The sequence below is a fragment of the Asterias amurensis genome, chromosome 10, assembly GCF_032118995.1.
Source record: "Asterias amurensis chromosome 10, ASM3211899v1".
NCBI classification, from domain to species: domain Eukaryota; kingdom Metazoa; phylum Echinodermata; class Asteroidea; order Forcipulatida; family Asteriidae; genus Asterias; species Asterias amurensis.
Genome location: NC_092657.1, coordinates 11,036,756 through 11,052,467, shown reverse-complemented (window position 1 = coordinate 11,052,467; position 15,712 = coordinate 11,036,756). Strand labels below are relative to the sequence as shown.

The 15,712-nt window shown below is 43.5% G+C and overlaps 1 protein-coding gene and 1 pseudogene across 1 annotated transcript in view; both read left to right on the top strand.

Annotated features, from left to right (window-relative positions):
* Positions 1 to 15,712, top strand: part of LOC139942859 (inactive phospholipase C-like protein 2) — a 204,121-nt gene that overhangs the window by 85,048 nt on the left and 103,361 nt on the right. The gene's annotated exons all lie outside the window — the stretch shown is intronic.
* On the top strand, positions 7,726 to 9,789 carry LOC139943374 (uncharacterized; annotated as a pseudogene).

Here is a 15,712-nt window from a genome sequence, read left to right as displayed (position 1 = left end):
TGCAGGAAACTAATAAACAAAAAACATCATTGTTGCACAATTGTGTGTGCGTAATAAAATGTTTCAGTTCAGCTGGAATCTTTTGGTATTTGAGTGAGAAATAACCACTTTCTTAAAAACATTGTTACTTCAGAGGGAGCTGTTTTTCACAATGTTTTACTAAAAACAGCTCTCCATTGCTCGTAACCAAGTAAGTTTTTTGCTAACAATTATTTTGAGCAATTACAAATTGTGAAGATGTAATTGTTTTGAGTAATTATGAAAAATGTTCAGTGCCTTTAAAGGCAGTGGACACTATTGGTAATTGTCAAAGACCAGTGTTCTCACTTGGTGTATCTCCACACATGCATTAAATGACAAACCTGTGAAAACACCCTTGTTGGACCAACTTGTGTGCTTTCAGATAGGAAAAAAGACTTCTAGCTAGAAGTGTTTTATTAGTTTAGTGAGAAAGTATCCCTATTTCAAAATCTATGCTACTTCAGAGGGAGCTGTTTCTCACAAAGTTTTATACTACATGTATCAACAGCTCTCCAATGCTCGTTACCAAGTCAGTTTTTAAGTTAATATTTGTTTTGACCAATAACCAACTGTGTACCTTCCCTTTCAAGATGAAAGTCCTTGTAGTTCCATTAGCTGACCTCAAGATGGCTGCGACATTTTAAGAAGCGATAGACAATTACATCAAGTGCTATTTTTTACTCTTCAAGTGAAGATAAATTATTTTGTATTGTGATACAATGCTTTGATTGACCTTAACAACATTATAAATGTTTGTGCGTTTACATGTTATGCATATTTTAAACTAGATTTGTAGGTACCGTTACATGTACATTGTAATTGTAGCCTTGACAATTTCATTTTACAGTGTAGGCGTATGTTGTTATTAATAATAAAGCTATAAAATTTGTAAAGAACTATCTATGCAGTACCCCCGGCTAAAACATAGGTTTCGGAGTGCCTCTAGCCACTGGGCAATCTCAGTGGTCTAGTTGGTAAGACACTGCTTTAGAATTGCAAAAGTCATGGGTTCGAATCCCACCCGAGTAATATGCCTGTGATTTTTTTTCACAGAACTCGGTTAAGTACTGAGTATACAGTGCTATTACACATCGGTGTATATGGGTGAAAACCAAAGTATTCTTTATCCCCGATGCAAATTTAACATCAATTAAATCGTTTGCAGTACCTGCTGCTAAAACATAGGATTCAAACTGCTTCTAGCCACTGGATATATGCGTCCATAAAGGAAATTCCAGTCCAGGAAAAATTTAGTTTCCACCAGGTTGAATACAAAATAAAACAATTTAGCCTGGATCTATTTACGTACAGGTATCTTTCAACATTGAAGAGAACATTCCTTTCATTGCAGTTTTGTTTTAATTAGTTGTTTATTGTGATAAATCAAAGCAATGTTGAGACCTTCTCAATTTTATAATTGGCTTCAGTTGTCCCTTAAAGGTACTACACTATTTATAATTGCTGAAAATAATTGCTAGCAATTTTTTGTTACACTTGGTTACGAGCAATGAAGAGCTGTTGATGCATTGTACATGTACATGTAGGTTGGGATACACCAAGTGAGAATACTGGTCTTAGACATAAATACCAATGGTGTCCAGCGCGCGATTTTACCACTTTCTTCCTAACTTCCGTGGGATTAATCTTAGGACTTAAGCATTCAATCCCAGCCTTGCCCAGTAACATGTGAACCTTAAGATAAACCCAAGTCAGGACGAGTTGCTTGTCCTAACTAGAATTTCGTGAAGTCAGCTGCTGTGCCTTAAACATGTAAGTTGATTATTGTGATAACCATAATCATTTCAATGTTGAGACCTTCACCGTTTTGTAACTGACATCTACTGTCCCTTAAAGGGAAGGTACACGTTTGGTAATTGTCTAATAACAGTGTTCTCACTTGGTGTATCCCATCACAACCATAAAATAACAAGCCTGTGAACATTTGGGCTCAATTGGTCATCGAAGTTACGAGAAAAAACACCCTTGTTGGACGAATTTGTGTGCTTTCAGATAGGAATAAAAGACTTCTAGCTAGAAGTGTTTTATCATTTGAGTGAGAAATTACCTCTTTCTCAAAAAATACATTACTTCAGAGGGAGTCGTTTCCCACAATGTTTTATACTATCAACAGCTCTCCAATGCTGGTTACGTAATTAAAACTTTCTTGGTAACAGGCAATGGAAAGTTGTTGATAGTGTTGAAACATGTCATGTCTGTACGGATGTTATGCATACAGGCTGACAGGTATGTTGGGATGCATAGCTGCAGTGCCTTTAAAATGACATGTACATGTACTGTTGATTATTGTGATAACAATATCATAGCAATGTTAATTGAGACCCCCGTTATAATTGACATCAACTGTCCCTTAAAGGCACTATTGAACACCATTAGTAATTGGTAATTAAAACTCACTTTGGTAACAGGCAATGAAGAGCTGTTGATAATTTTTTTTTTAATATTAATTTTTGGTTTTTACCCATATACACCGATGTGTGTAGCACTGTATACTCAGTACTTTCCCGAGTCCTGTGAAAAAAATCACAGGCATTTTACTCGGGTGGGATTCGAACCCACGACCTTTGCAATTCTAGAGCAGTGTCATACCAACTAGACCACCAAGATTGCCCGCTACCTATGTTTTAGCAGCGGGTACTGCAAACGATTTAATAGATGTTAAATTTGCATCGGGGATAAAGAATATTAGTTTTTGGTTTTTACATTTTTTAATGTTATAATATTTTATGCATATGTGTAGGTTGAGATACACCGAGTGAGTATACTTGACTTTGAAAATTACCAAACGTGTCCAACCGTCGATTTCATTTAACTCTTCCTAACTTAGGATTAGTCAGGACTTGGCACGAGTAAAGTTGCGTATCCACAGATGTAAGGATGCATTGAACCCATCCTATGTTAGGAGGAGTAAATCGTCCTAATCAAGATCATAGGATTAATCCTAGCAATTCGTGAAATCTGTTGCAGGACCATTAAAGAGTACATTCTTTTCATCATAGTTATTTTTAAAGGAACGTTACAGAATTGGTAAGAAACAAAAATCGTGTAAGATCACAGATTTACATAAAACTTACACGGTCTAATGATGATGGTAGTAGAAAACATCCCTTGAAATATTTCTGTCTGATATTTCATACATGTAATAATCTATATAAATAATCTAATTTCGCGTTTGGAATTTATCGCTCAGTGAGCGTTTTATTCATATCTGTTTTGGCATCGATGCAATGCAAAATCTGTAATCTGTTTTCCACTATTCTCTCGTGACCCAGATGATGGCCGATCGATTTCGAACTTCTACAGGTTTGTCAGTTAATGCTTACGCTGCCTGCAACTTTTTTTGGCTAGCAAAACCAGTTACTGTAATGTTCCTTTAACATTTAAGTTGATTATTGTGATAACCATAATCATATCAATGTTGAGACCATTCCGTTTTATAATTGACATCAACTATCCCTTGACTACATTAGATGCTGCTTCTTAACAAAGCATCATCGATTGTCTCTAGCAGCCGGCACCTTGGCTACTCAGCTTACAAACCCTTGACTGTTCAGGGCAGCTTTATCTTCTTTGGATATTAGATTGGCTTCTGTCAAATCCATCTCAAGCCTCAAGGGTGAAACCTATCTCTCAAGCCTCAAGGGTGAAAAATTTTTTTTTGAGAGGAAAGAAACAATGTTTGAAAGTGATTTGAATGCATTGGAATGCATTGCATTGGTTTATCGGGCTGTTTGCTTACACTTGATTTTTTTTTTTTTTTTTTTTTTATTGTCTCAGAAATTGCACTTCAATTTGAAAAAATGTTATCCAGTGTAACCCTGTTTTGTAATTCAAAAGAAAACTGCATTTCTACCATCTTTGTTTTCTCGTGATTATAGCTTTCTAAAAGAAACCATTAGTTATTTGAAAAACATTGGAAAGTGATTTGCATGGGTTTCGCAGGCCGTCTGGAATTTTATTATTGTTTTTTGATAATTTGTTGTTGTCTCAGAGATGCTTTCAAGTGTGCATAATTTACTGCAAAACAAAAACATCTTTTAAAGAGTAATTTTAGAAACAGTCTTCATATTTTCTCAAATTTAATCCAACCCAGGACACAAATTCAAGCAATGAATAATGACACAGTTCTTGAACAGCTGGTAAAATATTTACAGAGAGTTTTTCCGATTTTCTTTTTAATTGTCATTCTTCTGTTGGCAACAGACAAGGGTGGTTAAAGTCTGCTGGAAAAGAAAGTTTTGATTAATTATTTTTCGGGAGGGTTTTCACAAAAAGTCAATGCATTCATTGAACAATACTTTTCCTTTTTATCAAATTGAGGGAGAGAAGTGTTCTTGTTTTCCTGTCTATAAATAATAGAGTCTATTTCATTCACTTACCCAAATAGCCACTACTTATGCATATTTCATAGCCGACAGGCTAATTCGCTAGAAAAATTGACAACCAGAGGGCGCCCTCTCGCGCCCACCCAGCATGCTACGCAGTAGCTCCGCCAAATACGTCCTTCTTTTTATAGCGACCGTACGTGGTAGACGTGAGTTTTTCCACCCTCTTGCTTTAGCTAGAGTACTTGTACGTTCGCTTTATTCCTATAAAGATTACAACCAGTTTATTAGTAGAGTTTTCAGTCATTTTGAGTGACGTTTTGGAAGAGCCCGAGACGTCTTTTCTGTTACACTTATCACCGAATTCTTGAGAATTATTGCATGATTTGCTAAGATATATATTCTGAATTCTGTTGAGACCCGAGCGCGAGTAGCACTCAGGGCTCTCGGGGATCGAGTACATCCCCTTACCTTATTTTCCAAGTGTATATATATTATTGTTGTGTCTCCGTGCCTTCCTTAATTTAATTAATTACGATATATAAATTAAACTAGCGTCTCACCTCCGTGGGACTCCCTCCGGGAGCAGTACTCCCGTCCGTGGTAGAAAAGCTAGCTTTTTTTTTCTAGGGTCAGTGTTCCACACTCGTGGGACTCCCTACTCTCCGAGAGAAGTACTCCCGGCCGTTGTAGTAGGAGGCTGACTCCAGGGCTCAATAATTTACGATTGGCTAACGTTCTTCTGGTCGCGACCAGTCGAACTCCCCCGCCCGAGAGAAGTACTCCCGGCCCGGCGCAGGAAGTTAGCGGAGAGAGCTTGGGTATACCGGTTAAATCCGTTCCCTTCCCCTGCTCGCTCCCCCTCGCTCCAGCGGAGAGCGTGGGCGCAAACGAAAATATATACGGGGTATACCGGCCTCTGGCCTCTCCCTTGCCCCAACTGTTTTCGTACTGAGCCGGTCCCCGAGCTACCAGGAATTTACGCCGGTAAGGCCGTTCGATAAATTCCATGGTCAGCCATTTTCCTTCCTCGACACCGCGGTGACTTGGATCGAGGGACTACTGAGGGCGCTGTTGTGAGAAACATCGACCGGACGGTCTTTTTCTTCCCACATACGCAGTACCGCCCGGAAAGAGGGACGAACTTCAGTACCGGTCAAAATTGAAAAAGACCGCGCTACTGCACGTACGTGCCCTAGCGTCTCCTATCACTATCCACGTGATATTAACGCATTAGCGATTTTTTCTTTCGCGCGATTATCCAAATAATAATAATAATAATAATAATAATAATAAATATTAAAAAAAAAAAAAAAAAAAAAAAAAAAAAAAAAAAAATCTTTTTTTTTTTTTTTTTGCGCGACTTACCACACTATTTCACGGCGCTCCGCGCGTGATTATTACAATGGTAAAGAGCACAGCTAAGGGCTCGAGTAGTACCAAGGGTAAACCCATGAAAAGTACATCTCACTCGAAGCCAACGACTGCAACTTCATTCAGTCCTCAGGCGAAGATTTCCTCAGGATCCTCTACGCCTCAACAATCCTCTGGACTGTTAGCCCAGGCAAGTGAACAAAAGCGAGTGGGCTCAGAATTAAATTTTTCTCCGGCCCAATCTTCGCGTTCCGGGCGCTCTGGCCCCCCGCCCGTGGGGCGGACGGACCAGGGACTAGGAGTGAGGGAATCACAGTCCACCTCATTTACGGACCGCTGCTCGGGAATACCAATGACTGATTCAGAGTTTTCCCTGGCCAGCGTGGCTTCAGTCAAGAAGACCAAGCAAAAGCGTTCAGTCTCCTCTTCTGATGACTCTTCAGCTACACTGAAGGTCAAAAAGAAGAAGAAAGAACAGGATACCATATCGCCGTCAGCCTTTATGAAGGCGTTCGATTCAATCAACGCTTCATTGGCAACGATCGCCCAACAGCGATGGGGGGCGGCACCCACCCCACAGCGGGCTCCCCCACCATCCACCTTCCCGGACCCAGACCCGGGATTGGTTGTTCAGGGGCCTATCAGAGCAGCCCCAGTCGTTACCGAACCTCCACAGTTGGCAGAGGTAATCGATAGTGGGACGGAGGTGCCTCGCACTCCGGGGCATGAATGGCAACGGAGAGGTTCTCCTACGGCCATCTCGCTGCACCCTTCAACTACCCTTGAGGCATCCAACGGGGAGGAACCCGAGGAGGAGCCCGAAGGGGAGAGGAGCTCACATGAGGCACGCTCTGAGGAAGACGAGCCAACAGAACCGAGCAGTTTCTCTTCTTTTGAAACTCAACTCCGACTGGTGCAACGGGACATGGTTCGGGTACTCAAGCTACCGACCGATGATACCCCAGGGGACTCATCGGACTGTCGCTCTTTCAAGACAAGAACCGGAGGGGAAGAAACGCGCAGCACGCTGTTCCCGACCCTCCCATTAGACCGTCTTTGCGTGGACCGCATCAAAAGCACAGCCGCTCTAAAGAAATGGATTCCACATACCAAAAGGTCTAAGAACTACTTCCAGTATCCGCAAAAGGACTGTGAGGATTTCTTCACCGTCCCCATCATACCGTCTACCGCAAAAGACAAACTCCAAAGCGATAGCGGTAAAGCCTCAGCTAAGGCGATCTTTGCCGACAAGGGGAAAGCCCGACTTGAGGAGCAGATGAGGAAAATCGATGAGGCAGCCCGCTTCGGCGCCAAAGCCAACGCTTTTCTTCTACTGCTCTCGGAATACATTGTCTGCGCCTGTGAGGAGGGCGCATCCACTCCAGCGGACATGCTAGCCATAGCTTTTCGCTGTCTAGAGGAAGGCCTTAGGATGTCCTTGGAGCAATTCACCAGAATTTCGCTCCAGACCACTCGTTCCAGAAGGACAAATGTACTTGAGACACTGTACATTCCCTACGAAGGGGCCAAGAAGAAATTAGAGGATATCTCTCTTCTTGGGAACGACCTCTTTGGAGGGCAATTCCAAGAGGTTCTTGAGACAGAGGCAAAACGCTTAAAAACCGCAGACAAGCTAAGCCTGCGAAAACCAGCGGCCCCAAAAGCCAAGCTTGGGGGAAGAAAGGCTACCAGGGCTGGCTTCACGCCACGCCCAGCCTTTCGTAAGGCCCTTAAGTCCCCTCAACAACAGGTCCCTAGGGCATCCCCAAGCACTGCCCCAGCGGCACCCCGCTACTCCCAGCCTGCACGTCAGAACTTCCAGACAAGCAGCAGGGGACGTGGCGGCGGTAGGCCCCCTCCCCCTCCTCGCTACTCGGGAGGGTGGAGGCGGTGACGCCCTGCTTCCGACTCTGGCCCCCGAACCGGGACCCGTCGGGGGCCGTCTCAGAGATTTCGTAGGGTCTTGGAGCGAGATCACGTCCGACGCATGGGTGCTCGCAACGGTCGAACACGGTTACTGTCTAGAGTTCACGAGCACCCCTCCGTCAGACACCCTGGTTCGCGAAACGCCAGTTCCGGCGAACAGGGAAAAGCGCCTGGCTCTAGAGAAGGAGATATCCTCCCTACTAGAAAAGCAGGCAGTGCGTCCGATAGCGGACGCAGAACAGTTCCAGGGGTTCCTCTCGACGTTCTTTCTAACGCCAAAAAAGGGAACTATGGAATGGCGACCTATAATCAATCTCAAACCGCTCAATCGGTTCATCAGACCGAGACGCTTCCGGATGGAAACACTAAAAGTGATCCTGGAATCGCTACCCAAGGCGGTATGGGCAGCGTCAATCGACCTCAGAGACGCTTACCTCCACATACCAATCTCTTCGGGACACTCCCGATACCTCCGATTCAGATATCAGGGGCGCACCCTGGAGTTCACGGCCCTCCCATTTGGACTCTCAACGTCACCAAGGGCGTTCACAAGAGTCACAAGAGCAATCGCAGCCTATCTACGTCGTCGGAATATCATGATCTACATGTACCTGGACGACTGGCTGATTGTCGGCAGATCGGAAGAGGAAACAGCCCAGTATCTGCAGACCACCTGCGAGGTGACGAGGGCTGTAGGCTTCATTATAAACGAAGAGAAATCTCGTTTCATACCAACCCAGTCTCCGACCTTCCTAGGAGCGGTCATCGACCTTCGGAACGGCATAGCCTTTCCCACAACGGAGCGCATCACAGCTCTATATCAGTGCGTGGACCTGTTCCTATCATCCACCACGGCCCCAGCACGGGCCTGGTTAAAACTTCTGGGCTTCATGGCCAGTCTGGTAGATCTGGTTCCATGGTGCCGACTCCGAATGCGACCACTCCAGCTACACCTCTTGTCACATTTCAGGCCGAAAAGGGACTATATATCAATCCTCGTACCAATCAGCAGCCACATCCTTCCTCATCTGCGATGGTGGCAAAAGGAGGAAAACGTCAACTGCGGCCTTGGGTTCCCACCAAGGGCTCCCCAGGTCACAATCTTAACCGACGCATCCAACAAGGGCTGGGGCGCGTCCCTGGGCCCACGGCAGACAGCTGGGGTGTGGGACAAGTTCTTCAAGTCCCAACACATCAACATCCTGGAGCTCCAGGCGGTCATCAATGCCCTACGACACTTCCAAACCGAGGTCAGGAACCGTGCGGTCCTCATCAGGACAGACAACACGACAGTCGTGTCATATATAAACAGACAGGGAGGCACACGGTCACCTCAGCTGTGCCTCCTCACCTGGGACTTGAACCTCTGGCTCATCGAGAACGAGACAACTCTGCATGCAATCCACATTCCGGGAGTGGAAAACACGATAGCGGATGCACTGTCAAGGGGTACAGTGATCCCTACAGAGTGGACCCTGCACAACGGTGTGACCCAACAGATCTTTGCGACAGCGGGTCGACCACACATAGACCTTTTTGCGACAGAGATAAACACCAAACTCCCGGTATTCTGCGCAAGATTCCATCATCCCAGGGCCTGGGCCACCGACGCCCTAGCCATAGACTGGACAGGCATGTTCGCATATGCGTTCCCTCCGATATCCCTCCTTCAGAGAGTCATAGGGAAAATAGAGCAGGAATCGTGCCGGATTCTCCTTATCGCTCCCTTCTGGCCACGCCAGCCATGGTTCCTAAGACTAGTGAGACTTCTAGTAGGGGACCCCCTGATTCTCCCAGATCGACACGATCTCCTATACCAACCACACTCCCGACTACTACATCCAGCGCCGGGAGACCTCCACCTGGCGTGTTGGCCACTGTCAAACGATCCCTCATTACAGCTGGCCTTTCTGAAGAGGCTGCGACCCTTGCAGCGAAGGGGCGTCGCCTCTCCACACGAAAGGTTTATGACAACCGACTTCAACATTTTAGTCGGTGGTGTGACGACCGTGCTGTGGATCCGACCACTGCATCTTTAGCGATGGTGTCAGATTTTCTAGTTCACCTCTTTAATTCCCAACTGAAGGTGACAACAATTAAGAATTACAGATCGGCCATTGCGGCAGTCCACGCAGGGTTCTCCGATGGCTCCACAATCTCATCGAGCCCCGTGCTAACACAGATACTTCGGGGCATGTTCAACGAAAGGCCCCCGAGACAGAGGCTGGTCCCATCCTGGGACTTGGGGCGGGTGCTAGAGAACTTAGCAGCGGTCCCCTATGAGCCGGCACACCGGTCTTCACTGTTGCAACTTTCAATCAAGCTGGCCTTCCTCATAGCTGCAGCTTCAGCTAGGAGGGGATGTGAAATCCAGGCACTTACGATCCAACCGGGACACATCCGGTGGGAACCGGGAGGGGTTCGCCTTATACCCAAGGCTTCATTCCTTACTAAGAACCAGACGGCAGTTTTTACCCCGCCTGATATCTTCATTCCCGAAATTGCCTCTATATCATCTGTCTGATCAGACAGGCTCTGGTGCCCCATACGCTCCCTCAAATGGTATCTGGAACGTACCAAACCACTTAGAGGGACCTGCGGCCAACTTTTTATCTCGACTACTCCCTCGCATGGCCCAGCCTCCAAAGATACAATCAAACGGTGGATTGTATCAGCAATAAAGTCAGCAAACCCCGACTGGCTGTCAGATAAAGATACAGGCAGTCAGGGACCCATACGTGCACACGACGTCCGTGCCGTGTCAACATCCTGGGCGTTTTTCAGGGGGATCTCCTTTGCAGAGATCTCACAAGCAGCTTGCTGGAAGGGCCCATCAACCTTCACCACCTGCTATCTGCGTGATGTGCTCCAGAACGAAGGGGCTTTTGGGAGAACAGTGCTGTCAGCATCTCAACCCAGAAGGGAGACCCAAGCAAGCGACCCGTCCAGGCACCGCCAGGACAGAGCTTGAGGTGAGCCCCAAAGATATCTTCTGATTTTTATAAGCACTTCCTATCAGTTTGTAGTTTTAAGTCTTGGGTACTTGTCGACTATAGTCTGATTTTTCATTACGGCGCCTCGCCTACCCAACCTCCATGTTACGGTGCTATTCTATGCATAAGTAGTGGCTATTTGGGTAAGTGAATGAAATAGACTCCCCCCCCCACAATAGTGTGGGACGAGTCTATGATTGATACTTACCCAAATAGCCTTCCCGCCCTCCTTCCCCACTAACGGCTCGTATTCAGGGTTACCTGTAAGATGAGAAAAAGAAGGACGTATTTGGCGGAGCTACTGCGTAGCATGCTGGGTGGGCGCGAGAGGGCGCCCTCTGGTTGTCAATTTTTCTAGCGAATTAGCCTGTCGGCTATGAAATATGCATAAGTAGTGGCTATTTGGGTAAGTATCAATCATAGACTCGTCCCACACTATTGTGGGGGGGGATTTTATCAAGCCCCAATTTCTCAAAACACACACAAACAATATCAAATTAGTCAGAACGATTCCTTTAGTAATTGTCAACTCAAATTGGCAATTATTGAATAAAATTAGAGTTGCAAGTAGAAGACCTTGTAGTCTTAATTGCTTTTCATGTAAATGATACACCTTCCAAAATCCAATGGGGAATGGGTTTCTAAGTGAGTTTTTATTTGTCAACAGAGGGGGCTATTGCAGTTGATGATCAGTGAAAAGGATTTGTTTTGTTGTACTGCAGTGTCAGGTTGATGAAATGACTGAATCTCGTCAAGTGAGGGCAGTATACACCAACACTAAGTCCAAAAACAAGTCCTAATCAAGTGTAGATGTATGGATTTGTCAACAGTTCTCTTTTTTAAAGGGTTTGATTTTTCTTAAGCGTTTTTAAACGTTCTTGGTAAAGAAAACTATTCATCAGGAAGGGGGGGGGGGTGCTTTTGTTTGCAAATCCTACAAAATGTACTTCTTAGCACATTGAGCTACATATTAAGACAAGTCATGAAGTTTAATATCCTAGAATGTATAAGTAAGACAAGTAATGTATATTTAAGACGAGCAAAACATATAAATTTAGAAAAGTGGGTGATCAGCTGTTGATTTCACCAAACTCTTCCTACATGTAAATTAGGATTAATCTTAAGGACTTAAGACGAGTTCAGTTCCGTAGAAATTAGGACGCAGGTTAAGTTAGGACGAGCTACTCATCCTAACTTAGACTAGGATAAATCCTAGCGTTTCATGGAATTGGCTACAGGGTGGCTTCATTCTCTAGACAACTCTCAAACAAGCAATCAAGTTTTCTGACATGAACTATCTATAAAACACCCCGGGGGAAAGAGAAGAGGTCCCCAGACCAAGGGAAGACTCATAATTTTCATTTCTTATATCAATTTTTTCCACCGATTTCAGCAGATGATCCACCTTAAAGGCAGTGGACACTATTGGTAGTTACTTAAATTGATTATTAGCATAAAACCTTACTTGGTGATGAGTAATGAGAAGAGGTTGGTAGTATAAAACATTGTGAGAGACGGCTCCCTCTGAAGTGGAGTACTTTGCGTAAAAAGAAGTAATTTAGAACGTGAGGTCGCGAAATCAAGCATCTGAAAGCACACAACATGTGTGATAAGGGTGTTTTTTCTTTCATTTTTAGACGGATTGACGGATTAAGCTCAAATTTTCACAGGTTTGTTATTTTATGCATATGTTGAGATACAGCAAGTGATGAGAAGACTGGTCTTTGACAATTACCAATAGTGGCCACTGCCTTTAAGGGACGGTAATCCTTAACAGAAACTATGAGCAGACAAATTGTATGATTTAGTTTTGTTCACTTGTTACATCAAAGTTTACCTGACTACACAAAATTTTGGGCTATAGGGAACAGGCATGAATACTTTGTTTTTTAAAGGGCAAGACTAAAGAGCACCAAAATGCACTTTCTTTTTGGTCAAGGGCACCCTATGAGGAAATTGTTAATTTCTACTGGGGCATTTCTTGTTCCTTTTTGAGATACACCAAGTGAGAACACTGGTCTTTGACAATCACTAATAGTGTTCAGTGTCTTTAAAGGGTCTATGTAACTTTTGTAGGACAAAAAACACAATGTCCACCGATTTACACTAAACTTACACAGTTTGAAGATAATGATAGTAGAAAGCTTCTATGTGCTGAGGTGTTGTAGTTTGGGGAAAATGAGTAAAACAACTTCATGAAAATAATTTTGGGCTCATGAGACGAAAATTGTTTTAATAATTTACAAACGTACTTTCATGAAATTGTTTTACTCATTTCTCAAAAACTACAGCACCTCAGTAAGTAAGATTTGAAGGGAAGCTTTCCACTATCATTATCTTCAAACCCTGTAAGTTTAATGTAAATCTATGGACATTTTGAAAAAGTACCCAAATCCTTTAAGCAAACAAATAATGTAGCTCATGTTTGTTTCACTTTGGAGGAAGCACCAGGTTGATGCAGTGCATGAATGTAGAGTTACATGTACATGTACCTTTAAGGAACACAATGCCTTGGATCGGACGAGTTGGTCTATAAAAAAAGCGTTTTTAACCGTTTGTTATAAAAAGCATATGGTTGGAAAGATGTTTTAAAAGAAGAATACAATGATCCAGGCAAGTTTGCCTCGAATTTGCGTGGTTTTCCTTTTACTGTGCGAACTAACATGGTCGGCCATTTATGGGAGTCAAAAATTTGACTCCCATAAATGGCCGACTGTGTTAGTCGACGAGGTAAAAGGAAAACCGTACAATTTCGAGGCATGTTTGTGTAGATCATTGTATTCTACTTTTACAGCATCTTTCCACCTATATACATTTTATAACAAACGCTTTTCAAAGACCAACTCGACCGATCCAAGGCAACGTGTTCCTTTAAAGCAAGTACCTCATAATGCAAGACTCTGATCCCTGCACGGAACTCATTTCATTGTTTCCATAATTGATGCTTTCATTTGAAAAGTGTCTACGGACAGACTGTGTTGAATTTTAAAATGCCCTCAAACTCATGGGCAACAAAATAGATTGGTTTATGAGTTGACTGTTCCTCAATGTGTTTTTTTTATTATTCACTACCTTATGGAGGCAGAGGATGAACGTAAGAAGGGATAAAGGCTATCCATAGATGAATTCTAAAGACTGCACAGGGAATTTGGTGACAGAACTAAAAAGCATGCCTGATACTTCACAGTGGCAATGAAGGTGGTTGCCTCCATGCCCCTTGTCATTGCCTTGGTGCCCTTTGAAAGCAGTGGACACCATTGGTAATTACTCAAAATAATTATTAGCATAAAACCTTACTTGGTAACGAGTAATGGGGAGAGATTGGTAGTATAAAACATTGTGAGAAATGGCTCCCTTTGAAGTGGAGTAGTTTTCGAGAAAGAAGTAATTTTCAACGATCCCTGATCACATTAATGTAATTTTGGCAGACTTCATTTTTTTTTCAATCGCCTATTTGAAAGATACACTTTTGACAATTCCAAGCTCCTTGATCACCTTATTGGTCGATACATGAACTTCAGAAGATCCTACTATTATTACTACGTGGATGGTTCCTGAATCAATTTAGAGGAATATATGTGGAAGATTTAATCTCCGTAAGACAAACCAACCACGAAGCAGGTGCATTGAAGCCCAGCTTCTCAGCTTTGCCTCTAGGAGTCTGCAACTGAATTAGTATGGATCAAATATTCAGCTTTGCTTAACCATGCAGTTGTCTATCACAGAAATATACTCAATTGATTGGGGTATGCATACGCAGTGGTCTTTACTCACTCAATGGGGGTATAAATTGTCTAGGAGTGTTACACTGAATTAGTATGGCTCAAATCTACAGCTTGGCTAAACCATGCAGTTGTCTATCACAGAAATGGACTTGAACTATACTCACTTGATTGGGGTTTGCATACGCAAGGGTCTTTCCTCACTAAATGGGGGTATATAATTGTGATATGTGGAGGAGTCTCAGCAACTGAATTAGTATGAATCAAATCTACAGCTTTGCTAGACCATGAGTTGTCGTTCACAGAATGGATGTGTACTATACTCACTCAATGGGGGTATACATTGTCTAGGAGTGTGCACCTGAAATACTATGGATAAAATCTTCAGCTTTGTCAAACCATGTAGTTGTCGTTCACTGAAATGAGCTTGTACTTTACTCAATCGGGGTATGCATACACAGTTGGCTTGACTCACTCATTGGGGATATGGTTACATTGTCAAGGAGTGTGCAACTGAATTAGTGTGGATAAATTCTACAGCTTTGTCAAACCATGCGGTTGTCTTTCACATAAATGGACTTGAACTATACTCACTTGACTGGGGTACATGTATGCATGCTTACGCAGTGGGCTACACTCACTTGATGGGGGTATACAGTGTCTAGAATTAGTATAGATCACATATACAGCTTGGCTTAACCACAGAGTTGTCTATACCAGAAATGGACTTGTTCTAATAATCACTCGATGGGGATATGCATACGCAGTGGCCTTCACTCACTCAATCACTCGATGGGGGTAAACATTTTGTACGTAACAGTGCAATGCTGTATATGCACTTGTACAGGTACATGTGTATGCTACACCCAGGGGGTACACACTGTATCAGTGAGATTTGGGCAGCACCAAATAACACTAATAATAGCTTTATTGGTTGTTGTAGTTTGGACATTATTTGTCTCTGTACATGTATTGCAAAGTGGTGTTTACATGGGTGAATCATCAGGGTGTGGGTTCGAATCCTGGTCATTACACTTATGTCCTTAAGCAAGACACTTAATAATGTTGTTGCTTCTCAACACATAGGGGTATAGGTACCTACAGTGTATGAGGAAAGAGATGGTTCTTGTAATTGACGTAGCTTCATGCACTATTGGAAGGACAGGCTGTACAGTATACTCCCCAAGGAGCTGAGATGGTTTAAGGATTGAAATGAAAATATAGTTCAGTGAGCAGAAGTAATAATGTAGAAGCGCCATGAGCATCACTGAGTGACGGGCTTGAGTGCTTCAGGCTTATAACCCACTGCACCCACAGCAATTGCTGTTACGCC